This window comes from Chanodichthys erythropterus, chromosome 4 (genome assembly GCF_024489055.1).
Source record: "Chanodichthys erythropterus isolate Z2021 chromosome 4, ASM2448905v1, whole genome shotgun sequence".
In the NCBI taxonomy this organism is placed as follows: Eukaryota; Metazoa; Chordata; class Actinopteri; order Cypriniformes; family Xenocyprididae; genus Chanodichthys; species Chanodichthys erythropterus.
This window is the reverse complement of record NC_090224.1, coordinates 17,920,655-17,934,684: the sequence shown is the minus strand read 5'-3', so window position 1 is coordinate 17,934,684 and position 14,030 is coordinate 17,920,655. Positions and strand designations below refer to the sequence as shown.

Below are 14,030 nucleotides of genomic sequence, written 5' to 3'. Positions count from 1 at the left end.
CAGCATGACCAATCTAGTCCAATTCCTGAATAACTGACTATTGTGAGCTGATTCTTTTTAGTGAATCAAAAATGTATTGCAGTCTGCTTCCTGAACGAATGAATGTCTCTTATGAGCCGGTTCTTTTTAGTGATTAAAAAACATATAGCAGAAACTGTGTAGCCTGATTCCTAAAGAAATGACTCTTTTAAACTTATTCTTTTTTTTTTTTTTTTAGTGAATAAAACCAAAATATATCAATGCAGTCTGATGCCCAATTGAATATCTTTTATGAACCGTTTTTTTTTTTTTTTTGTGAATCAATACAGCATGACCAGTGTAGTCTGGTAAAAACTACCCACTGATATATTTGCCCATAAAAACTATTTCTGACCCACCATGCAGATTCAGTTAAAAAATTCACCAAGTCTGTACTATATAAATATTTATTGTCTGTTGTTCACATTGAGACTTAAAACTTAGTAGGCTGTGTTTTATTTAGCACTGTGACTGCTTTCTGTTTTGTGAAAGCTGAATTTTCGCCTCTTTTTGTTGAGTCACACCAAGAGTTCAGGCCCCCCGAAGTGCCTTTGTTTCTTTATGGATCAGAAGACCTGTTTGCGGTGGGCAAGAAAATCCAATAGGGCTTCCTCAAATCTCACTTTACATTGAAGAAGTTTTGGCTTCCCGGAGCCCCGAGAACAAGAGGTCAACACCATTTTGCTGGCCTTGCACTTCTATTTCTGCTACCCTGAAGAATACATCCAGGCCACTTGCAGCAAACATAAATAAAAGAGAGCGGAGCAGAGAGGCGTGCAGCAGCCAGGGGCCGAGATCAGATATTCAGGGGCTTTGTGGCATGACATTAGACCCTTTGGAGTACTGATGGGGTGCAGTGACTGTCTGAAATGGATGAGCCATGTGTGACAGTGCTGCTACTTTAAAAACCCCTCATGCACCGCCACAAGTTTTTCTCAGCTATAAAACAGCCCTCGAATGCACAGAGTTCATAAACAACTCTGGAACATTGGTCCGTGGATGCATTTTTTACAATCTTTCTCTCTCTTACTGAATTTCACCCCTTTCTAGACCCCGATGGAAGCGTTTTGATTGAATCCACTGACATTTCCTAAGGATATATCAGCTCCAATTGTCACAGTCGATGCGCAAACGCAAAGGCAAATGTTTGTTGTTGCTCTGAGCAAGCGTTTGTTCGGCTACAAACGTGCTCCGGCGGTCAGAGATGGACGAGAGATGGGAATCGTTTTTGGCTGAAAGTATAGATAATGAAAAAATAACAACTTTTATGCTTCACGCTAAATTAGTGGTAAATTAGCGGGCGGCGCATTGCGCGTGTGGGCTGTGTGCAGCCGCCAGACCTCCGTGCGCAGTGATGTATGGATCTTTATTGTGCAATCCTTCACGCCGCTGCACAATTTGCATTAGTTTATTACAGTGAGTCAACATGCTTTTTATGTGCTTGTAACACAAGGGCCCGCGCGAGCCGCTGGGGAAAGAGCGGAGCTTAAAATAGAGCCTCTTACGGCACACCTGGGACCGGTGCCGAGCTCCTGCATGAGATGTGAACGATCAGCCCTGTCCTAATGTTAGTAAATGATCTTTCTTTTGTCCTTGGTCCGGTAGTCATACGTCTAGATGGACTGGGTGATTAATGGAGTCACGTGACTCATTCCGATTTGGATTAGTGTATGAGAGACTGTGGGAAGGAATTGGATGAGAATGATATGTCATTGAGAGCTATAAAAGAAGTACTCAGTGTTTAGCCGTGTGTTTTAACACTTGCTTAATGAGTGAGAAGGATCAGCCGGGTTTACTGAAGCATTCAGAACACACCGATCTATTCTCACGCATCCAGACATTCCTCTTTGCGAATAATTCTGGGCCTAGAACTAACAGGATGGCATTCAGAGTTACAGTAGGAACCATTTAGAAATTTGTACAATCATATTCTCCACTTTTTGGTTCAATGATCATAATATTCGCAGAGGTTTTGTTTTGCTTGGCTAAAATACCATTTCTTTTTTTTCCATAGTGGAATTGATTTTTAACAGTAACTTATAAACACACTGTGAGCTCTGAGGTTGTTAATCGATGCTTCTTTTGAAGCAGACATTTTTATTTATTTCAGTTTCTATATTTCAATAACTTTTTATTTTTTAAAAATTCTTTAACAGTGCAGTGTCTGGTGAGGATCTACCCTACCCAGCCATCAAATTAGGACAAAAAAATCTTAGTAGCGACTGAAGCATTGTGAATGATGTAATCGAATGTCTCTCTGCACAATTGCGTATAACTTTTTATCAGTGTTCATTTTGACAGTAAATTTTGATTTAGTTTTAGTCATAGTGTTTTAAGTAAAATGCCATTCAGTTATATACATACTCCTGGAGAAAACATCTGTTAACCTGTTAATATGAATGATATTTAGGTTTGAACATGTAATACAGATGTGCTGTGGCCTATAACGACTTTATCTTAAATAAACCCACTTTTCATAAAGAAACAAGAACATGGTATTTTCAATTAATGATATAGACATTCTTTATTACAACTTACATACAACATTCTTCATTCTTTCAAGCAGACATATTAATTTGTATAAATTAAATATAGATGAATCCTTATTAAAGCTATTAAAGTTATTAAGTCAAGAACATTGATTTTCTCTTTTTTCTTTTGTCGTTTGATGAACATTAATGACGGACAGCAGCAGACATTCACAAAAAGATTATTTTAAATTGTAATATTTCACAATATTATAGTATTTACTGCATTTTTGAACAAATACATGCAGCCTTGGTGAGCAGAAGAAACTTCTTTCAAAATCATTTAAAAATCTTGCAGACGCTAAACATTTGAATATTTGACATTTTTGCCTCTTATTGATATATTGTTTCTATACTGTTTTTTTTTTTTCTTTAAAGTGGACCTATTATGCCCCTTTTTACAATATGTAAAATAAGTTTCTGGTGTCCCCAAAGTGTGTATGTGTAAGTTGTAAGTTTGTAAGTTTTAGCTCAAAATACCCCATAGATCATTTATTATAGCATGTTAAAATTGCCACTTTTTTCTCTTTGAGTGTGTCCCTTTAAATGCAAATGACCTGTTGCTCCCGGCCCCCTTTCCGAAAGAGGGTGGAGTTTCAAGAACAAGTGCTCCAGCATACTGGGAACAACAAAACAGGACAATCTCACGCACCAAAAATGTCAGAAAGGACATTCATGAGCAATTTTTAACTAGGAAACTAATGCCGATAGCACGTGAGGGCAGCATCAGTTCTGGATATGAAGTTTGAGCATGAAGCATTGGTATTGACCTATCTATCAGAATCAACCTTTGTGAAAATACAGCATTGGACAGACCCTCGTTTGTGAAGCAGTCCGGCATAAAACGTTTGCCCCAACGTACAAGACTTTACCTACTTTCTTTGTGACAGTCAATGGAGAATCATAGGTACATCCCAAAGCACAACATTTGTAATGTCTGTTTTGGGGCAGACATCGTAAAAATCCAGCTGCTACAGCAAGGACTTTGTGCTTCTCACTCAGGGCTGTGTCTATGCTAATAGGGCAGATCGTCACAGGTTGTGGTCAGGACTCTGAATCAGCTTGTTTGAAGAGACTGCTTCTTATTTATGGGAATTATTTTAAAAAAGGATTTTTACCATTATAAGCTGGTTGTTTACACACTGCGGACACACATCGGAGTTCAAACACCTTATAAAAGTGAATTTTGCATAATAGGTCTTCTTTAAATCAACGCTTGCAATGTTGATTCATCTCAGAGCTATTTTTTAAATCCCTATGGAAAAATGAATGGGATTTTATTTTAGTTTATTTTGTGATATTTTTGGAAGGACTTTTTCACCTTCACTGGACAGTAGGAAAAGAGATTGGAGTGTAGAGAGGGGAACAAGACCAGGAAAGAACCAAAGGCTATGGCTCCTACTTTATTTTATTTTGACTTTTCTTCTGGATTTAAAGTGGCTTAAAAAGTGAGCATTAACTGTTGCACTCTATTGAAAATATGAGGCACTCAGTTTGAATGCCTATTTTCCTGTAAATCAGTTAATTATGACAATCTGATTGCTATCAGTAAATTACAATTACTGGGCAAACATTACATCAACTACTTAATATTCATGAGCCAGACTGATAAAGTTAGAATGTGCCTCCACTACTTTTCTCATTGTTCTAATGTTCTTCTTCTTTAGAATCACCAATTTTAACATGTGTGTCCTATTGTATCCAGAAGCAAGCTAGTAATAGCTGTGTGTAAACCTCACTCCCCTGGTCTGTAGTGGCACACTATTCAATTCACATTTATTTGTATAGCGCTTTCAAAGCAGCTTTACAGAGAATGCTTGTCAACATTACAATTTAAAGAATGCAGTTAGCAAATAATGTAATAATTTAGGCAATTAATTTACAATCACTGTTAGCAGTTTAACTGAAAGTAGAAGCAATGAGCTCCTGAAAAATGAATTACATTAACAATAATTAGGATATAGAAATTGGGCAATGTGCATGTTGATCCAGATGATCGCGTCTTCTGAAGTCTTCGCAGGTGTTGGCGCCGTCTCTTCATAGGTGTTGGTCATCAGAGGTCTTCTTAAGAGGCTGGATCCAAACTGAAACTGAAGTCCTCTCTAGTCATCTCGGGACGGGTGTCCCGAGGCAAAACAGAAAAGCAAATGGATAATAATTAGCGTAGCTGCTGTTCTTAACATTAAGCAAAGAAAGTCATGTGCAATTGATCTGATATGAGATGCATTATGTGAATGCTTGGCTAAAGAGATGTGTCTTTAATCTAGATTTAAACTGGGTGAGCGAGTCTGAGCCCCGAACATTATCAGGAAGGCTATTCCAGAGTTTCGGAGCCAAATGTGCAAACGCTCTCCCTCCTTTAGTGGACTTAGCTATCCTAGGTACAACCAGAAGTCCAGAGTTTTGTGATCTTAAAGAGCGTGAAGGATTGTAGGGTGATAGAAGATCGGTTAAGTACACAGGAGCTAAACCATTTAGAGCAGGGGTACTCAAGTTCAGAGGCCAAGAGGGCCGCATTTCAACCAAATGAAACGCGAAGGGCCACAAGTTATAACTTGGATGGTAAGACTTTTTAGGCCTACTTAAGACAATATTTGTAGTTTTACTGTTTATTTACTAAAAGTGCAGTTTATTATCTAGCAAAGTCTTAATAGTATGGTGTCCTTTTTAAAGTGTCAATTAACATGATAAATGGCATTTAAAAAAAAATGATTAATAGCTTGTCTTGCTGTATTCTTAATGTACAAATGCATAAAGAAAAACAAGAACTGATGAAAAGAAATCCTTATTCATTCCTTATTCATCCTTATTTCATTTCTTTTCACAAGAAATTTAAGGTCTGGCTGTTGTTCACTGGCTGATAAGAGTTTGTCCGTAAGACGAAAACATTACACTTTTATACTCCATTGCACCTTTTTAACACTTTTTATAGCAACTATTTATACTCAGAGAATAAACGTTTTATTATTTATATTATTATTACCTTTTAATTTGGTAAGAATCCAAAAATCTTTTTTTTTTTCTTTTTTTTTTAAATGTTCAATCACAATCTCATGAATTACCTAACTATAACCAACGTTGTAAACATGATAAATCAGATATTCTCCGTGAGCTCAATTATGTGATTACAGATCTGTAATGGGAGCGCTGCTTGCTTTCTGTTTATAACACATTGACATTAAGAATAAAAGGTGTGTTTTTCATGCTGCTCGGCAACTTACACACTGCAAAGTTTGAGGAATGTCAATTGCATTTCATCATGGAAAAATAAGGTTACTTTGTTTTTTACTTGCGCGCACAGTCTCGAGCCTTTGATGACGTTCACGAACAAAGTGCTTGACACATGCGCACTAGAGAGATTCATGCTTGTCTAGTCTTTTTCGCTCAAATAGTTACAATAAAATGTGTTTGTACTTGTTTAAAATTAGAGTTGCTGGTATCTTTTAATCCCCTCAAACGAGCGCTCTTCAACACGGTCGGCTATTGTGTTTGTTGTTACTCTTGTTCCGTCTTATCCGTTTCTTTTCAGACTGAAACAACAGCCCGTTTCAGTGCTGACACCTTGTGGACAAACTAAATTAGTGCAAAAACTATTCAATGCGCGCGTGCAAAGTGCCTTCAGTTTATATTGTTCTTTGCGGTTAGAAAAACTGTGCTGCGCGTGTACACTATACGCGATCTCTGCTGATGATTACAGCGTCACGCGCACTGTACGCCTACCCTTGTGTACATGTAAAAAAAAACGAAGTAATATTCACGCTAATTTTGGACGCAAATTATAATAAATATACATTTATATGTAGCATGATGCGGGCCACAAATTTAATGCTGACGGGCCGGATGCGGCCCGCGGGCCGCCTGTTGAGTACCCCTGATTTAGAGCCTTATAGGTCATTAGCAATACTTTATAATCAATACGGAACTTAATAGGTAACACTAGCGACTGACGATAGAGACTCCGGTCTTTAGCATCCTTGTATGCTCGCCCGCCTACCATGCCAGAGACACTAGTTCAAATCCCGTCCGGTGTGGGTCGAGTAGGGCCGGTAAAATGTGGTGCCATGACCCGGATGGGAGCGTGATTTGGGGGATGAGTGTAACGGAAGCAAGCTAGTAAGATATGTGTGTAGAACTGGTAACATTTGGTGCCATGACCCAGATGGGAGTGAGGTTTAGGTGGGTGAGTGTAACGGAAGTGTAAACCTCACTCCCCTGGCCTCAAGAGGTGCACTAGCGCCTTGTTAGCATGCCCACCTCCCATGCCTGAAACACCGGTTCGAATCCCACTCAAAGCGGGTTAAGTAGGACAGGTTACACTGATTCTACTTTTCTGCCTTGTGCATCAAATTTTCTTCAGACGGTCTGATACTGTAAGCCAGGGGTGTCCAAACTCAGTCCTGGATAGCCACTGTACTACATAGTTTATCTCCAAATTGCCTAAACACCCCTCCTGGAAGTTTCTGTTATGCCTAGTAAGACCTTTATTTGCTGGTTCAGGTGTGTTTAATTGGAGCTGGAGCTAAACTGTGTAGGACAGTGGTCCTCCAGGAGCAGGATTGGACACCCCTGCTGTAGGCTAAGATTACATTGTTCAAAAGAGAAAGCGAGCATCATAGTCTAACTACCTCCAGTCACTCAAATTTCATGTGCAAGCACAAAAATCAGAATGTGGCAAAGGCTTTGATAAACTTCGCCCTCTGTGCCACGCGTCCACCTGCCGGGACCAAGCAGCAGTCACTCTGTCACTCAAATGCAGACTAAACTTCCCGAGATTGCTAACAGCACGGCACTGGAGCCGCTAAAGATCAGGCCCCTGCCCTGCCGAGCACAAGTCAAAACAGCAAAGCCTTTTCGCCTCCTCCACGGCATGTCCAGTGTCCGGCCCGCACGCTTTAATTAGAGACACCTCTCCCCCCGCCAAGTCCCGTGCAGCGGAGCCATTAAAGAAACGCCCTGGATGATTTCATACTGCACTTTATCGTGACCAGTAAGGCCGCCTGACAAAGAAGGTTGATTAATTGCGTCTCCTTTGAGGAGAGAACTAATATGCAGCTGAAAAGAATGCTTAATGATGGTTTTTGCACAAGGGGGCAATCTGCATTCACCCTCGGCAGGGATATCTAATTCAGCAGTCAGAAAATAACAATGGATGTACCAGCGTTGATGCTCTGTCCTGGCAGACAGTACTCATTAAATGCCGGGGTCATGTTTGACTTGAGGGCAGAGGAGAATCTTCCCATTTCAGCCTTTTAATGAGATCAGAACTTCTCGAATTTGCAGATGTTACTGAGGACTTCAGTCTCGCCCCTCATTCAGTCAGAGTATAAAGACATGCTGACTGGATTATTACCAATAACAATTTAGTCTAAATTAGAACTGTTAGTATAGTAATATATAAAAGTGAAGTGCAGGAGTTTATTATCATTTGCAGATGTAATGTGCAGTCTTTTTATTTTTACATTATTGATATTAAGTATACGAGTGCTTAATTTCACATCATTAAAAACCTGGATCTTTATGGCTCTGTTGAAATAAGCGTTTGATCTACTATGTAGACATACTCTAGAGATTTCAATGCAAAGATGTTAGCCAATAATCAAACATGCCCTCCTAAACTCTCTCAATATTTTGTTCTGGGAAGTTTGATTGATTAATTTTAGTGAATAAACTGTTAGTCAATCAATAAAAAATAACTAATTAATCACACATTTTTCTGTATATTAACCTATTAATCACTATTAATCACACCTGGAATTAAAGTTTTATGTATATTTTATATTGTAATAATTTCACATTTAATCTCAAAATTAATGTAGAAACAACATAAAGACAGTATATTTTAAATATTTGATCTAACAGGTAGGAAATATCCAGAATCAAAGCAGCTATGAAACACTTCACGTCTTAACTGCGTAATTTAGATTAAAATATAGATACATTTTCATTGAACCTACAAAAGTTATTCAATAAAGAGCAGTGAGTGATTTTTCTCTTTTTCAATTGTTCTTTGATCAATATTAATGGTAGACTGTTGCAGGTTTATTAGGCTACTGTCACTTTAAGACCTGCCGCATATGACAGGGATCTGCATCCTATTTTCTCACAACTCAGTGTTCATAAAAAACTTTATTTAGCTCATTTAAGGCTGTGCTTATGAGGATACTCAACAAAATGGGCATTTTGGCATCATTTTGTGGTTTTTGTTTTTTTGTTTTTTGTTTTCTATTTAAGCGCAAAAGAGAACCTAATTTGGCCGCTACCTATCAGATTGTGCCACCAGCATCATATTCATGTGGTTTAAGGTTTAAGGTTTTATTAATGTCCATATCTACCCCTTTGTGTGTGTGATAGTTCAATAGTTCTTTTTTTTACTGATTTTGCTTTGAGTCAAATGTTGTAATTCATCTCAGAGCTGGATGGATTGATTGATGTCTTAGAACTATTTATTGAAGGCATTTTAGAAATGCTCAAAGAATGAATAAAATGAATGAGAAAAATACTTGTTGAACCAAGACTGCTAAAAAAAAAAAAAAAAAAAAAAAAGGCCAGTCACTGTTGGGCTTCATTGAGATGGTTAGTCTGGTTTGGTTCCTGTGTATATATCTCTGTTGTGTTCATTCTTTCAAAAGCTGAAAGCCAGGCATAAAGCCAACTGAATCTCGCTTCAGTGCGCACAGACTTTTCCCTCTCTTTGCTACTGTTTCTCTTAGGAGAGGATACCCCCCCCAGCTGAACTCCTCTGTTTTCTGTGTGAGGGAATATTTCAGTGGCTCATTTCTTTCTGCCTGGCTGATGTTATATTTAAGGGAGACTAAATAAAGCTTCTCCACACTCTGTGTCTTCTGCATAAAAACAACATGAGGCCTCTCACACACATTTGCTCTGTTCCTAAACCTGAGCTGCCTACAGAGGCAGTCTTTTAAGACAGTATTTGAGCTACAGACTGAAAGGCTTTTGCAAATGTATTATGCCGCCTCCTAAGATACCTTGTTTTGGACCAATTTTATGTACACTGCAAAAAAAAAAAAGAAAAAAATGTCCCCCCCCCCACCTTAAATTTAAATTAATTTTTCTTACCCCATCGGCAGACTTTTTTTCTTGTTTTAAGCATAGTGTTACTACATTTTGGTCACTTTTTTGAAAACAAGACATAGGGCCAGATTTACTAACAGCTTGCACCAGCGCAAACCTTCTATTGTTGTTAAACTACTGTCAGGATTTGTTGGAGTTTCCATTTCAAATGCAAAATTTATTGGAGGAGAGTATTTAACTGAATCAAATAAGGTGATTTACTAAGGTTTACGCTAGTCAATTTGCTGGTATTTGTGCCATTATTTACCGCCCCAAAAAAGGCATGTTTCAACCCAGATGTTATGCTGCTCTTGGTAGATTGCATGTTATTATGGAAATGAACTGGCTGCGTCTGTGATCTTTAAGGGCAAAGTTCTTTTTTGTTCTTCGTTTAGGGGTAAAACAAAGTTCAAAATACGTGAGTAGCGAGATACTGATATCAAACATCTGACTCCACCCACACTGCTGAGAGCGGCTTTTAGATGAATAAGTAAATATTGGTTACATGCTTTCCTCTTAGTAACAAAATTAACACAAAAAACAAAAATGAGAAAACAGCAAATATTTTTATAGAAAGCATAAGAAAAGCATCTGATAATAACAACATGGGTATGTTAGCACAAGCTCTGCACATTAGCCCTCCATTAAAGACATGTCACGTTTATTTGTATGGCATTTTATTCAATAGATTGCAAGCAGCTTTACACTATAAAACATGAAAAACAGTGTCAGTGCCTCATTTCATCAGAAGCACAACTTCATTTTCTACTAAATGAATCAGAGAAGAGTTCCACGTGAAAGAAGGCGGAGCCTCAGCACACATCCTCCTATTACGTTATTGTCACGGACCAATGGTAGTACGAAGGTGTTTTGCAGCAAGCCCTTTCAAACTCCCAAAACAAGCTTTGTTTTGGCCTGATTTTGTTCGACATGATGTAAGCTCGTATTTCGCAGCCTTTAATTTGCACATCCTCAGTAGATCACGTGCAGAACTTTCCACTCCCATCGGCGCTTTTTTTGGAATTGCACCCACCCTAATTTGCCCTGTTTAGTAAATCTGATTCCTTAATATCTTAAGTAATTTTCTTTTCAAGATATTGATATTTGTACTGGAAAATTTGAAAAAATACTGACGAAGAAATTCCTTTTTTATGCATTTTTCAGAAAACAAGACGTTATTTTATGTCGTTTTGCTTCTCAAGTAATTGTATCTTGATTTAAGAATGTTTAGATATTTGTACTGGAAAACAAGACACATTTTTTTTGCAGTGCATTTTGTGAATTTTATAGTGATTTGAGTATTGCACCATTAGCATATCAAGACACTAAGGTCTGTATTGGAATCAATAGTGAGTCTCATGTGGATTACTATTCATGTGGGTGCCTATGTAAAGTGTTTCAAATCAGTCATTTATGAGGTTCCATGATGGTTAGGATGCTGCCTAGGTAGGCAGCCCACTAGTTTTCAGAACAGAGCAATAGACACCCAGATTCTGCTTCCTGCTGCCTAGCTGACGGCAGGAAGTGGAAATGCTCCATGCACTCTTCTTGTCACTGTAGGGCCCCCAGCAGGCTCACACCTAGACTCTGTCATTGTAGCGCAGCGTGCCATCAGACTGATTAGCCCTGACGGGAGAGTCGGCGTTCATCACTGTGTGTGTTGTGCTTTGATGCATTCACTGCGCTTGTCTTCGTAGGTCGGATAGTTTTCAAGCTGATGCTTCATATGCAGGTTTAATGTGGCCGGTGAGGTGTGTAAGTATTGTGTCTGGGACAGGAAGGTGAGATACCGTGCAATGTCTCACTAGTAAGCCGATACCGCTTGCATATTGAATGAGTCGAGCTAATGCATATAACTTAAAGTGCTGCTGGTGGAGGTGGACACGTGAACGGCATGTCATTTCAGGTAAAAGTGTCTACTAATTGACTATTTAAAGAAGCTGCGCATTTTACATCTGTATGTTCCAGATGTTAAAGGTGAAATGTGCATTTTTTTCAGCATCAAAATAAATTGTGAAAGCCCCTATATTTACTAGAATACAATATTTGAATATTCATTTACTTTTCAAATACATACAGTATAAGTACATTCTGTATATCAATATATTACGTGTATAAATATATTAGAAACAATATATTATTTTTGAAATTAAAATTTTAATTTATGTGTATAACAATTCTAGCTTTATTAGTCATTTTTAGTCATGAACACATTTTAATAATGTGTATGTGAGTATAAGTGTATATATATATGTATGTGTGTGTATACACAAGATTGTATTATAAAAAAATATGTTCAATAAAATGTAATAATAATGTATAATAATGTTCTAATTATGTATATATACACATACACACTCAAAAAAATTCTATTTATATTTCTAAAAATTGTAGATTTGATTTGAATACTTATTAATTAAATATTTTATATATAATTTATACAAATATACAAATATTATATTTATACAAATTAGATTTCTTGCACATTTTGTTTGAATGTAAATATTCATAGTAATACTTTTATAGTAATTTCTGTACATTTATATTTTTCATATCCATAAACATTAACCATAATCCATGCATTTCTTAATTTATATTTCTGCTGCCGAGAGCACATTGTGTGATCTCCAGTCTCCTCATGCATACAGCTCAAAGGCCTGTCACCTCCCCATGGTGATCAACACCTGACAATTTCATGACAGGAATAGAAGGACCCCCTGTCTCTGGAGGTCCTGGATGACAAAAGGGAAATGCGCCAGCGGCATGCCTGGACACGAAGACAAATAGCTCTACGAGACAGCAGAGAGAGGATAGGGACTTTGCCGCCCGCACTGGGAACCTGATGTGTATGAATTAGTGCTGATTCACAGATCCGACCCTGACACCCCCTTCTGATGAAGTCCGTCAGGCAGAACCGAAGCAGCCAGTTTAAGCAGAGGATGTCAGATGCCTTTAGCATTGATTTAATGCACAGGAGATTGGCGTCGTTAAGCTCATTGACAAATTGAGCCTAGCATTGGAAGGAGTCTAAGCGCAAGGTGCTGGATACATGAATATAAATGAGGCAGAGGGATACAGGATGTGTGTGGGAGGAGTGTCTGTGTGCAGCTAATGCCCTTAGCGTGAGTCGCCCTGGTGCTGTTTATGGCTGAATAATTCACACAACCGCATGCGATGGGTGCGCTTCTATTGCGTGGTGTGCTGGGTTAGAGGTCAGAGAGGGTATAACAGCCCAACACAGCTGCTTCATTGTAAAAAAAAAAAAAAAGAAAAGTTTAGCATTCCTTCAACTTTCCACAGATAAATATCTTTAATATCAGTATAAAACATGTCTGTCATGTTTATTGAAATTTCATTTTACAGAAAATTACTTTTACAATATATTCATTTCTAAAATATGTTATATACAGTACTGTGCAAAAGTCTTTATTTTACATGTCAGTATTTTCACCCCCATAAAAGGGTTTCAGGTCAGTTATTTATATATTTTGCTGTAGTGTGTCAGTAGGAAATTTCAGTTCACATTTCTAAACATTCATTTTGCTAGGGCTGCACGATTAATCCCATGAGATTGTCATGCGTGTCTCATCAGTAAAGCCGGTTCTGTGATTGGCGGTAAATGTCCATCACCTGCTTTCAAATGGAGCGGCACTTAATATACAGAGTCGTAATTCACGGACAAGCTACGCAATATCGCGTTCATAATCGAAGGCGATTCATCTGTGATTATGAACGCGATATTGCGTAGCTTGTCCGCGAACTACGGCTCTGTATATTAAGTGCCGCTCCATTTGAAAGCAGGTGATGGACATTTACCGCCAATCACAGAACCGGCTTTACTGATGAGACACGCATGACAATCTCATGGGATTAATAATGCAGCCCTACATTTTGCCATTAATTGTAATAATCCAGTGAGATTTTTGTATGCACAAGGAGTCTGACAGCAGCCAGTGCTCCACACTGAGATCTGATCTCACCATCGTTGAATCCGTCTGTGATTACATAAAGAAACATATGAAACTGACAAACTAAATCCAGAAGAACTGTGGCCGTGTCTCCAAGACGCTTGAAGAAACCAACCTGAGATATAAATAAATATATAAATGTTTAAAATCCTTTTTGGGGGTGAAAATTTAAGATGTTTTTCCATGTTTAATTAGTGCTGTCAAACGATTAATCATGATTAATCATATACAAAATTAAAGTATGTTTACATAATATATGTGTGTCCTGTGTATATTTATGTATATATAAATATATAAATACATGTATATATTTAAGAAATATATATAGAGTTTCATATATGTATATATAAATACACACACATGCATGTATATATATATTTAACAACACACACACACACGTATATATATATATATATATATATATATATATATATATATATATATA

The 14,030-nt window shown here is 37.8% G+C and overlaps 1 protein-coding gene across 4 annotated transcripts in view; it reads left to right on the top strand.

Moving 5' to 3' along the window:
* The window catches only part of LOC137018552 (kelch-like protein 29), a 307,293-nt gene that overhangs the window by 232,949 nt on the left and 60,314 nt on the right, over positions 1–14,030 (top strand). The window lies entirely within an intron of this gene.